This window comes from Rhincodon typus, chromosome 21 (assembly GCF_021869965.1).
Source record: "Rhincodon typus isolate 14 chromosome 21, sRhiTyp1.1, whole genome shotgun sequence".
Classification (NCBI taxonomy): Eukaryota; Metazoa; Chordata; class Chondrichthyes; order Orectolobiformes; family Rhincodontidae; genus Rhincodon; species Rhincodon typus.
In genome coordinates this window covers 36,720,304-36,733,644 of record NC_063352.1, presented here as the reverse complement: position 1 = coordinate 36,733,644, position 13,341 = coordinate 36,720,304, and the positions used below count along the sequence as shown (strand labels likewise).

The window sequence follows — 13,341 nt, the reverse complement described above, 5'->3', positions numbered from 1 at the left end:
TCTATCACTAATATTTTGTTTATTTATTTAGCAAAAGAATCTGTTTTTTTTGCTGCCATAATACAGTTTGAGCCCATGTTACCATTAATTAGTAGAGCAATAGCCTGGGCCTCTAGATTACTCGTCCAGTGACATTACTTCTGCACCAACATCTCACTCTTAAATCAAACTACAAGTCAGTCTGATTACATTGGAAATTAAAGCTGTGAAGAAGTATTTTTTTAACTCATTCGTGCAATGTAGGCATCATTGATGTATTGCCTGTCCCTAATTGCCCTGGTGAAGGTGGTGGTGAGCTGCCTTCGTGAATCACTGTAGTCCTTAGAGTGTAAGGACACTCAGTATGTCGTTAGGGAGGGAGTTTCAGGATCTTTTTGCAGCAACAGTGATACAATTCCAAGTCTGGATTGTGTGTAGCTTAGAGGAAAACTTGCAGAGCCTAGTATGCCCACGTATCTGTTGTCCTTATCTTTCTAGGTTGTAGAGGTCACAGGTTTGAAAGGTGCTCTTGAAGGAGCCAAGATGAGTGAAGGTTGAAATTGATGGATAGGGTGTCAATTAAGCAAACAGCTTTGTCCAAATGTTATTGGAGCTGCACCCTTCAATCTACTGAAGACTATTTGTGCCTTGGAAATGGTGGATAGGCATTAGGGAGTCTGGAGGTGAGTTACTTGCCACAAAATTCCAAGCCTTTAGCCTGCTCTTCACCACAGTATTTATATGGCTGATCCAGTTTACTTTCTGGCCAGTAGTAACCCCCAGGAAGTCAGTAGTCAGGAATTCAGCGATGGTAATGCAATTGACTGTTCAGGGTTGACAGTTAGATAATCTTTCATTGGGGGTGGCCATTGCCAGGCACTTGTTTGATGAGAATATTACTTGAAGTTGTTGACTTGCTCGCCGAGCTGGCTTGTTTTTGTTCAGACGTTTTGTCACCATGCTAGGTGACATCATCAGTGGAGCCTCCGATGAAGCGATGTTGTTCCACTCTGCTTGGAATTTATATTGTCTGGTCCGTTATAGTGAGTACTGTCATTTCACTGTCAAAACTTTAGGGGCCTCAAACTGAACCCTTGTACAGAGTCCACAGAAGTCAAACACCTCAGGAAAGCAGGATACATGTAGGTTTTCTTTTTTGCAAGGTGCAGCAATTTTGTTTTAAACAAACCAACGGCTTTCATGGATACAGATGACTAGTTTCATCTATTAATCAGTGTCATCAGTGAGCAGTACACCCCCCAATCAGTCAGAAGGTTGTGGATTTGAATCCCAGTCTAGATACAGGTCGTTAAATGTACATCTAAGCTAACACACCCAGTGCAGTACTAAGGGAGTGCCTTGGAGATAACCAAATCTGACATAAAACCAAGGCCCTTCCTGCCATTTAGATGGATGTAAAATCCCATGGCACTATTTTGAAGAACAACAGGGGAATTTTACCCTGTATTCTGACCAATATTTGTTCTGCAACCAACATCACAAAACATTATCACATTTCCAGCTCTAGAAGCTTGCTGTGTGTAAATTGGATGATACATTTATAAATTTACAAGTGACTACAACTCATTAGCTGTAGAGCATTTCAAATATCTTAATATTCTGAGAGGGGAAATGGGAGAGACCAAATTATGTCTGTCTGACAGTAGGGAATCATCCAATTTGGGTAATGAAAAATTTATTTGTTTTGCAATTAGTGCAGAAAGGGTGCACAAAAATGGGTGTGTCGAGCAACTACTGGTGTGTCAATTGGGGGTGTGGAGATGTTGGTTATGGGTCATGTGATGAAATTGCCTTGAATGTACCCAATTAGAGATGGTAAGTGTACTGGGGGCCTGTCATCCAGCACATTAAAATCCAAGATAAGCCTACCCCAAATCTTCCACTGCAATGCCATCATGTGGTTCATGGTAGTAAGTTCATGTCATGGGCATTACATCTGGTGAGATACTGCCAACAGTTATTTGCTTTTGTCATAATTACATGAAGAACTCATGGTGTTCTCAATGTCTTGTTTGATGAACAAGCTATCCAGTATGGAACCACAGCCATGCAGATCAGGCTGAAGGAATATTACACTTGCCTTAGTGTGCTTTTACTGGGAAACAATCAGTCAGAACTTGTATCCCAGTCACGTGCAATGTAACGTATACATTGTGAACAACACATGATGTCAAGGTAAGGCTTAGGTGCGATGTCTACACTGTAAAATGAATCATACTTTAATCGTTTAAAGTGTACTGAAAAGGGTTTTCTAGGGTCCTACATTTACCAAGATTTTGGCCAGTAAAGGTTTAATTATGCTCTTGGGGGACATGAAATCAATTTATGGAAGTAACTAATGATGCTAAATCTAAGGAAAATATTTTGTCTAAAAACTGAAAAGCATGACAGTGTTTATCTACCTCCTGTCCTAAATATTTTCCAATCAACCTGTTCCGAGATGTTATTACACACCTTTGCAGCAAGTGGGACTTGAACCTAGGCCTCCTGACTCAGGGTCACTACCACAAACCTCCTCTCTGGACACTCACTGGATCAGTTCACATATCAACAAAGGCCATTTGAGTGAGTTAACAAAGTTGACTAAGAAAACAGAAGCTGGTGATAACATTTCTGGACACCCATGGGTAAGGCCTCAATCAAACATTGGGTGACCTGTGTCAGACATCAGACACCACTAACAAGTATTTATAAAGCAGTGTTAAGGAAGAAAGAAAGACTTGCATTTATTTTCTGTCTTTCATGACCTGAGGAAATCTGAATGCACTTTACAGCTGATTATGTACTTTTGAAGTGGAGTCACTGCTGCAATGTAGGAAATATAGCAATCAACTTGGGCACATCAAGCTCCCACAAACAGCAGCAAGATAAATTATTATATTATCTGATTTAATGATGTAGGTAACGATGTAAGTTATAGTAATGATAAATATTGACCTGGAAACAGGGGAGAACTTCTTAAAAGAATATCAGATGTCTGTAATTCACTTAAGAGACCCATACTCCAGGCCACAGTTTAATATCTCACACGAACAATGGCATCTCTGAAAATGTTGCAATCCCCATTCTGTACTAGGTGTGCTGGCCTAAAGTTTGTGCTGAGGACTTGGATCGATGATCTTCTGACTCAGCAAAAGTGCAGTGCTGCCCACTGAGCTAGGACTGAACACAAAAAGAGCCCATGTTTCACTAAGGAACTCAGCATCAGTGGAAGAGTTCAGAGCAAAGGTGATGTTAAACAGGCTCTAAGGAGAGCTTTAAAGGTGTTGAGAGATGTACTGTAGTGGAGAGTGGTGGGATTTAGTTACAGAGAGAATTCTAGGCAGTGGAAACTCAGTAGAGAATAACTTTAATGGCTTTCAGCCGTACCCTGACCTGCAGCACAGTTCAAAATAGGAAATGGTTTAGAAGTTACAAGCAGTGACTGACGTCTTGTAAAATGTTTATTAGGCCTGTACCTAGCTGTGACAGAATCATCATCCCTCCACTGAAATAAAGGGAATTTGAAGGCTTTAATGCGTTCCTCACAGACAGATCTTAACCGGCTGTACTTATTTCCATGCCAACATAATAGAAATTTTTGCAAACTGAGATGATGTACTTTGATTGATGACAACATTGGAAACAAATCAAACTTCCCCAAGAATATAGAGGAATTCCTTTAGCAAATGTAGAGCAGGATCAGGGCCCCAGGAGATTTGCATTCTCTATGATTTGTCTGAATTTTACCAAAGTTGTAAAGTATCAGCAGAAGTGTTAATTTCTTTGAATGCAGTGTTGCCTGGTTCTCGTGCATCTGGTTCTGGAGACACATGTACTGCCCTATTTGCAAGTAAAGACACACAAGACCCCAGGTTAAAATCCCTAGGCTGCAATAAGTTAGCTGCAGAAGCATAGCCTTACTGTCCCAGAGCTATAGAGGGGGAAGAACAAGAAAAAGAAATCATATGAATTTCTCTTTTCCTGTTCTAAAGGCTCCTGCTAGAAACAGATGCAGCATGGAGGAGTTTCTCTGTTTATGAATCTAGATGTAAGAGTCAGTGCCCTCAACAGATGAGGAAACCCAAACTGCTGGGATCACTAAACCCAGGATATGTCACCAGGAGTTATTAGATTAATTTTGTTGAATACTGCTGCAAGAAACCTGATAGTTTATTGGGAGCTAGGAGACACAAAGTAGGAAGAAATGGTTCTTGGAAGGGATGCAATATGTGGTGTTCCCTCGGAATCTGTACTGGATCCTCAGTCTTTCGTCACTTTCATCAATTACTCAGATGAACAAATAGAAAATTGAGTATCCAAGTTTGCAAATGACAATTAATTGTGTAGCTGGGAGTAGGAACTCATCAAAGGTTAGGCACACTAAAGTAAATGGGCTCAACGTTTGCAGACAGAGTTCAAGTGGGAAGTGTGAAATTATCAACAGTGGATCTAATGAAAATGAAATTGGAATATTATCTTAATAGTGACAGACTAGGAACTACAGGAGAAAAGGTATTCAGGTTTCAAGTAAACAAATTTTTAAAAGCTAATGGGTACAGCAGTAATCAAACAAGCCAACAGAATCTTGGCCTTTATGTCTAGGGATCTGGCGTACCGTATTATAGAATTCTCATGATCAAATGCCATGTGATCAACTCTTCTGGGATATATTCAACAAATTTTGTCAATCCTAACATTTGTATTGATCTGTCTAGTTATTCATTTTATTCTTTTAGTTGTGTTTGTATATTACATGGAATGACACCCCAAATAACTAGTCTCCTGTAACAAGGGCAGACATCTTGCGAAAAATAATCAACGTGTAATTAAGAAGACAGAAGTCACCAGAGATTTGTACTAACAGTAACAGTGACAAGGCAGAGCTTTTACTATAGTACAAGCTTTAACATGCTCCTCAGTCAACAGGCATACTGTCACTCCCAAGTATAAAGATTAGTTTTCATACTGTACTTCATCCAGGAGAGTGCTCCATAGGCTGCAGGAGGCTTTATGTTTGTCCATTTTATTCCCACCTGGAATTATTTACTGTGCATCAGATTATTTCTTATTTAATTCTGCAATTGAAAGCTAATGAATGGACAGGGAAAATAGTTTTTATTTTATTCTATCTGCTGCTCATCTTATGGTGGGGTACAGTATCACAGAGCCTCCTAGCACCTCACTCACAAGTGAGCACCAACAACTGTTGAAATGAGTCTGATAGGGTTAATACTGAGAAGTACCATAAGCACCATCCACTATGATGATGACTTGTGGCTAGGATAGCTTACAATCTTGGAAGGAGCAAGATCTAACATCAGTAACAATATGTGTCTATCAGTGTCCTTTGTAACTGATTGCTAACATACAATAAACTATATCTTGTTAACTACAAGAGACTCTTCTAGTTGGACCATGAAGTGGTTTTCCTCTACCACACCAGACCAAGCAGGCCCTTAGTTTCCTACACTACCAGAGTATGGTGACAGCAACCTTTATCATGGGCAGCTGCAGCAGCTCATACACCTACTGAAAGCTGGCATGCCTACATAATTAACTTAGCCAACTGTAGGCCATTGAACTGTCTCATCACAATCTATCATCACCTGGATCCACCATAAATGATCTAGGGACACTGATTGAAACATTACTGTGCTGCCCCAGTTGTGACTGCATCCACCATTTTTTTTTATTTTCAAAAATATACTTTATTCGTAGCTTTAGATGCATACATAATTCCTAAAACAGCACATGAATAAAAAACAAACATCAGAGTTTGATTCTATCTAACCAACAAACCAAAGACATTCAAATATATTTACATATATTTGAGGCACTGGGAGGGTTCAATAACTGAACAGACCCCCATTTAACTTTGGCAGAAAGACCTTAGAAGTTGGTCTTTCCCCACCGTGCCTTGGCGGCAGCTGCTCTGAGCTTTAGTGTGTCCCTCAGCACATGGTCCTGGACCTTGGAATGTGCTAGTCTGCAACACTTGGTCGAGGTCAACTCCTTGCTCTGGAAGACCAACAAGTTTTGGGCAGACCAAAGAGCATCTTTCACCGAGTTGACGTTCCTCCAGGCACAGTTGATGTTTGTCTCGGTGTGCGTCCTGGGGAACAGACAGTACAGCACAGAGTCCTGAATCACAGAGCTGCTCAAGACAAACCTCGACAAAAAACACTGCATTTTTCTTCAGACTTCCTTTGCAAAGGCAAATTCCAGAAGGAGATGTGTGACAGTCTCTATCCCTCTAGCAGCCGCTTCGAGAGCAGCATGCAGTGGCGCAGAGAGTCCGGGCATACATGAAGAATCTCACAGCTAATGCCCTTCTCACCATCAGCCAAGTGATGCCTTGGTGCTTGGTAGAGAGTTCTGGTGATGAAGCATTCAGCCAAATGACTTTACCAGTCTGCTCAGGGAACAACCTGACAGGATCCACCCTCTCCTTTTCCCGCTGGGTCTTGAGGATGCTACGTGCTGACCACTTCCTGATGGATTTATGGTCAAAAGTGATTTTCTTTGCAAATTTCTCTGTGAAGGACAGGTGATATGGTACAGTCTAACTACTTGGAGTGTTCCATTGCAATGAGGCCAGTCCCATACTTTTCAACACCGGGGACAGGTAGAACCTCAGTATGTAGTGACACTTAGTGTTTGCGTATCGAGAGTCTACACTCAGCTTGATGCAGCCATACACAAAGGTGGCCATCAGGATTTGGGTGGCGTTGGGTATGTTCTTACCCCCCCCTGACCTTATCTAGAGTTTTATACATGGTGTCCCTGCAGATGCAGTCCATGTTAGACCTCCAGATGAAATGGAAGATGGCTCGGGTGGCTGCAGTGGCACAGGTTCTGAGATTGGGCCAGATCTGCGCCACGTACAACAACAGAGAGAGTGCCTCACACCTGACGACCAGGTTTTTACCCACAATGGAGAGGGAGCGGTGCTCCCAAAAGCCCAGTTTCTGCCTTAGCCTGGCTATATGCTCCTCCCAAGTTTTCACGAACGCTCCAGCCCCACTGAACCATTCCCAGCACCTTCCAGTAATCTGTCCTGATGGTGAAAGGGTTAAAGGATTGGTTAGCCCAGTTCCCAAAGACATGACCTCGCTCTTGCCTCGCTTTACCTTGGCTCCTGAGGCCAGGGCGAACTGGTCACAGATGCTCCTGAGTCTGCGTACTGATAGCAGATCCAAGCAGAAAATGGCAATGTCATGGTGTACAGGGAAGCTTTGACCTACAGGCCTCCACTGCCTGGAATAGTCACCCTCTCAAGCTCACATCCCTCCTGATGGACTCAGCAAAAGGATGGAACCTTGGCCCTGCGCACAATGGGCCAACTAGCCGCCTTCCACTTTGTAAGATTCTGTGATTTCCTGTTCCCCACTCCTATTGAGATTGAGACTACTGAGGGAGCAGTAAATAAGATAACTAGAGCTTCTTTCTCTCCAGCAAAGCAATTTTCTAATCCTCCTGGCTCTGGTGGGACGTGTCTATAAAGGCAGCAAACAACTGAAAAACGTACCCTGATAAATTCAGGGCCACCAGATTGGGAGTACCTCAAGCTGAACCTGCATTTACGTTGGCCATGCAACAGAAGAAAATGGAAAGAACTAAGAGAAAGAGGTAACAATGATAATCTCAGTGATTAGATCATTGAACAGTGAAGAGAGGCTGATGAAGCTTCAAATTATTTTAATTGGAAGACTGATTAATGGAGGGATGAAATTTAAGATTTAAGAGCCGTGAAGATTTGGAAACGGGAATCTTGAGAGATTATTCTCTCAAAAAATGTGATTAAAATTGGAATTAGACAAGTGCAAATGAAGAAAGTAAGAACTAATTTTGAAGAATTCCTTATTCACTAATGGAACAGTTGGTTCATGGAGGAGATTGCCATCTAGTGCAGTGGACACTGGCTTAGGTGCTGATAATGCTCAAACCCAGTCACTTCCAGACTTAGTTTTTGACATAACTGTCCAACCTCTTGCACTTTGCTGAGTCATCAACATAATAGCAACTTCCATTTATTTTCAAGAGTACTTCACACAAAATTCGACACGGCCACATGGACAGATATGAGAGTAGATGATGGGCAAAGAGGTAGGTTTTAAGGAATACTTTTAAAGGAGGAGGGAGAGGCAGATAGGCACATTGCTTACACTGTGGGATATTGTCGTGAACCAAGAGACAAAAGCAGCTTGTAGTCGCCCTTCAGTTTGTCTTCCCCCTTTAGCCATTTGAGAACTTGTGCAACTAATAACAAAACACTCACGATTCATGCGGTTTCCGTTTCCAGTTTCAGCTATTTCCAGTAAAGATCCCAGTGAAACTCTACATCTTTAAAAGGTTTCTTTAGTTTACTTCCATCTATCTCTCTCAGAGGGAGAGAGACAGAGAAAATATTCTTTGAAATTTGTGTCACAGGTAGCCAGGGCGGTTAAGAAGGTGTTTGGTGCGCTTGCATTCATTGTTCAGACCTCTGAGCATAGGAGTCGGGACATCATGTTGTGGTTGTGCGGGATGTTGGTGAGGCCTCTTCTGAAAATAGGTTGCCCTATTATAGGAAGGATATTATTAAACTGGACACGGTTCAGAAAAGATTCACCAGGATATTGCTGGGAATGGAGAGTTTGAGTGGGCATTGCTGGCCAGGCCAACATTTGTTGTCCACCTCTAATGCCCTTGAGCTGAGTGGTTTGCTGAGCCAATTCAGAGTCAACCCCATTGCTGTAGTCATGGACAACATGGAGGCCAGAACAGATAAGGACAGCAAATTTCCTTCCCTAAGTTACATTAATCGACCAGATGGGCTCAAAGATCATCCCAGATACATCACCCAGGTTCAAGATTTTGAGGGTTTCATTGGTGCTATGTAAACTGCTCTTACTGACTGTGACTGTGCCCAGCTTTAATGGGTATATATGTCACATTTTGCTGATGGTGGTGACAATGCCTTAGATACCAATTCACTCTGTTTAATACCAACACACTGGAGATTCAGGTTTGTGCCTGGTAGGTATTAAATGGGCTATTGACATGAAGCAGGCCTGAGATATATTTCCAAACATGGTATGAATCAGAAACCTTCTTTGTGACATCTTGCTTGACATGTTAACCAATGTTTCTGAATGTCTTGTGTTTTGGTCTCACATATTAAGACATAGGAGCAGAATTAGGCTGTTCAGGCCATCGAGTTTGTGCCACTACTCAATGAGATTGTGGCTGATCTGATAATCCTCAACTCCATTTTCCTGCCTTTTCCCCACTGCAGCTGGGTAAGTCGCTCCATTTGGAGCTCCACTCAGCTCGCAACTTCATTTTTCTTTTCCTTTCCTTTTCTCTTCTTCTTCTCTCTCCTCTCTGCAGTAATTCTATCCTCCACACCATTCTCCCTTTTTTCACTACCTACCTAAGGAGTCGGGAAGGAGTTGAGTTGTGACCAGGAATCGTGTGGCGACAGCTAAACACATGGGCTGGGTCCTGCAGTGACGGTGGATCAAGAGTGGGCCGGTTTGGCAGTGGGGACAGGCTGGTGAGGCAGCGGCAGCGAGAGCGGGACCGGTGAGGGGGCAGGAGGAAATGAGAGCGGGGCCGGTGAGGGGGCAGCAGTCGGCGATGACAGTGGGCCGGTAAGGTGGTGAGAGTGAGGCCGTGAGAGCGGGCCTTTCACCTGGCAGCAGCAGCGGTGGCGGCCTCCTAGGTGTCCTAGTGATGGAAGCGGCGCGTGCACCATTGTGGAGATGGGTCTTGGGACTCTAAGATCTGGACTTTCTTTTTCCTGTTTACTTTTTGGCTCTATTAAAATCTTTTAATTCTGGTTTTTGTAACCAAGTGGGCGCCAGTGAATGGCGACTTTGTGCGCTTTTCGCTGTACTTACGTTTTCCTATACTTAGTACATGTGACAAATGAATAAATCTAAATCTAAATAACCCTTGATTCCTTTACTGATTAAAAATCTGTTTATCTCAGCCTTGGATATACCCAATGACCCAGCCTCAGGAGCCCTCTGCAGTAAAGAATTCCACAGATTCACTACTCTCTGAGAGAAGAAATTCCTCTTCATCTCTGTGCTAAATGTGTGCTCCCTTATTCTGACATTATGCCCTATGGTTCTAGACTGTCCTACAGGGGGAAACAACCTTTTCCCATCTACCCTATCAGGTTCTCCAAGAATCTTGTATGTTTCAATAAGGTGACCTCTCATTCTTCTGTATTCCAATGAGTACAGACCCAATCTACAAGCCCAGGCATTTTATTGACCATAAGAAAAGTGTACAGTATTAAGAGACAATAAGTAATTAGGAGCAAAGTATAAAGGCAGGTAACAGAAGAAAAGCATCATAAGCACTGGAGGCAGCCATTCGGTCCTTTCAACTTGTTTTGCCATTCAATTAGTTTGTGGCTAGTCTGCACTTCAGATCATATTTACCCACCTTTGCTAAAGAACCTCACCAACAAAGAACTATAAATCCAGATCTTGAAATTTTCATTTAACCCTGGCAACTACAGGCTTTCAGGGGAGAGAATTACAGATTTCTATTATCCTTACAGAATACTGAGAGGCCTGAATAGAGTGGACATGGAGGAAGTGTTTCCACTATTAGCAGAGACTAGGACCAAAGGGCACAGCCTCAGAGTGAAGGGATGGCCCTTTAGAACTAAGATTAGGAGGAATTTTCCTCAGTCAGAGGGTAGTGAATCTGTGGAACTCATTGCCATAGATGGCTGTGGAGACCAAGTCATTGAGTGCTTTTAAGACAGAGATTGATAGGTTCTTGGTTAATAAGGGGATCTTTACAGGGAGAAGGCAGGTTGAGAAACATGTCAGCCATGATTAAACGGAGGAGCAAACTCAATGGACCAAATGTCTAATACTGCTTTTATATTTTATGGTCTTATTTGAAAATGTTGTTCTTGATTTTGCTTCTGGACGTGGTCAAACTCTCATTTTAAGATTTTACCCATTGTTCTGGCTTTACCCACCAAAGGAAATAGTTTCTTTCTATTAATTGTTTCACATTTCAAATAGCTAGATCAGATTACTGCTCTGAACATTGCAAACTCAGGGGAAAACAATTTTATGCAGACTGCCATCAGAATTATGCAACAGTATGAAAGTGCTCACAGCAGCTTAACATGGCAGTTTCTTCTTGGATTCCTATGAATAAGTATTAATGATATGGTAGTTAAATACTGTAAAGTTCTAGTTTTTACAAGTCTTCTGCTGCCTGGGAACTACACTTCTTCATGGCACAGCTGACAACTTAAAGGTTGCATATTTAGAAATCTAAATAAGTGAAAGGATTTGTATCAGTTTCATGGGTGAATAGCCTTGATTCTAATATGAAAATCAAAGACCTGAGCTTAGGAATTTTATGAGGGTTTTCATAGTCTCCTGCTATATCTTCAGAGGAAATCTCAACAATGGAAGTCCAGGCTGGGTTACGCTCCAGAGGAACCAGCCACAGTTACACCTGAAATGGGGAGAATTTCACAAACACACTATTCAAACAATGCGAGGTGTTTTCATTGATTCCTTGAGGCGGCAGTTCCCATTGCTGCTGACTGCAACTCCAAAGTGAACATGCCAAATCTGCTGAATGGGAGTTGCATAGAATTTAATGCACAAAAAATGGCCACTTGGCTCTAGATGAGATTATGTTCTACAAATCCTTCTTCTTGTCCTTTTTCATCTAGTCCTATCAATCCCTATATCCCTTTCTCTTTCTCATGCTTATCCAGCCTCCCCTTAAATTAATCTATGCTTTGGCTCAACTGTTTATGATAGCATGTTCTATACTCTTACCAACTCTGGTTACATATCTTCCAATTTACTTCCTTATTGGATTTATTAGTGACAATCTCATATATATAAGACCATTAGGTTTGGTCTCCCACACAAATTAAAACAGCTTTGCTATCTTGATCCTAGCTCATTTTAAGATTTTGGCCCATTGTTCTGGCTTCCCCACTGAAGAAAATGCTTTCTCTCCATATATCGTAACAAATCCTTTTGACATTTGAAACATCAGGATCAGCAATCTGTTCAAAATTTGAAAGACACCACTCAAATTTCTCTTTTCCAGAGAAAACAGCCTCGGCCTATTTTGTCTTTCTAGATATATAAAACCTCTCAGTTTTTGCAAAATTGAGTACTGAAATGCATACAGTACTCTGGTGCCTAGGTTCAGTATCTCTAATCTGGGCTGCAGAGGAAATTGGAGTGGGAGGGGAAAGATCCAGTTGTCATGGTCCACGTAAATACCAACGATATAGGTAGAAAGAGGAAAGAGGTTCTGTTGAGGGAATATCAGCAGCTAGGGGCTAAATTCAAAAGCAGAACAAAAAGGTAACAATCTCCAGGTTACCACCTGAGCCATGAACTAATTGGCACAGGATCAATAAGATTAAAGAGGTAAAAGTGTCGCTCAAAAATTGGCATGGGAGAAACAAGTTCAAATTCATGGGACATGGGCACTAGCACTGAGGAAAGAGGGACCTGTTCCAATTGGATGGATTCCACCTGAATCATGCTGGAACCAGAGACCTATTGAATTGCATAACCAGGTCTGTAGATGTGGCTTTAAACTAACTAGTGCTGGGGTGGGTTCAGTTGCATGGAAAATCATAAAATCAAAGCTAAAGAAGAAGTTAGGATTGCTAGTTAGTGATGGGGTTGATTGTTACCAGAAGATAAAAGGAAGGCAGAATGTGTAAATGTCACATTGTACCAAGGAACCATAAAAGTGTTGGAAACTCAATAATAGATCAAACTTAAAGGTTTTGTATCTTAATGCACAAAGCATTCAGAATAAGGTAGATGAACAAATGCACGAATCAAAGTCACAAGGAATTTATTACTAGTTAAAGAGGGGAAGGGCTCAGGAAAAGTTATGAAAGTTTCCAGAACAAGTAATAGTGTAGAGAGTATGGAAAGGGTCAGGAATCTAACTTCAGGCACAGCAGATAAGGGGACAACTATGAGAAGGTGGGTGATCAATGCAGGATTGAGAGTGTTGTATTTAAATGCGTGCAGTATACAAAACAAGCGCAATGATCTTGAAGCGCAGATTGAGTTTGGCAGGTATGATGTTGTTAGGGGATTGGGACTAGGAACAAAATATCCAAGGACATGCACCATATTGAAAGGATAGGCAGATGGACAGGTTTGTCTTGTTAGTAAGAAATGAAATTACATTGATGACAAGAAATGATATAGAGTCAGAAGGTGTAGAATTGAGAAATGGCTAAAGAAAAAGACTTTGGGAAGATTTGTAGCTCGGGTTGTGGATGAGGTTGTAGACTTGCTCGCCAAGCTGGTGTGTTTGGTTGCAGACGTTTCGTCACCCTGC

General features: G+C 41.8%; 1 protein-coding gene across 2 annotated transcripts in view; it reads left to right on the top strand.

Moving 5' to 3' along the window:
* The window catches only part of tfap4 (transcription factor AP-4 (activating enhancer binding protein 4)), a 35,814-nt gene that overhangs the window by 3,708 nt on the left and 18,765 nt on the right, over positions 1-13,341 (top strand). Inside the window, exon 1 of one of the 2 annotated variants that reach the window (XM_020531832.2) lies at positions 2,157-2,175. The exons of the other annotated variant lie outside the window; for it this stretch is intronic. The gene's annotated coding sequence lies outside the window, so the exon portion shown is untranslated. Of the gene's footprint in view, positions 1-2,156; positions 2,176-13,341 lie in introns of those variants that run through there. 2 annotated transcript variants of the gene reach the window in all.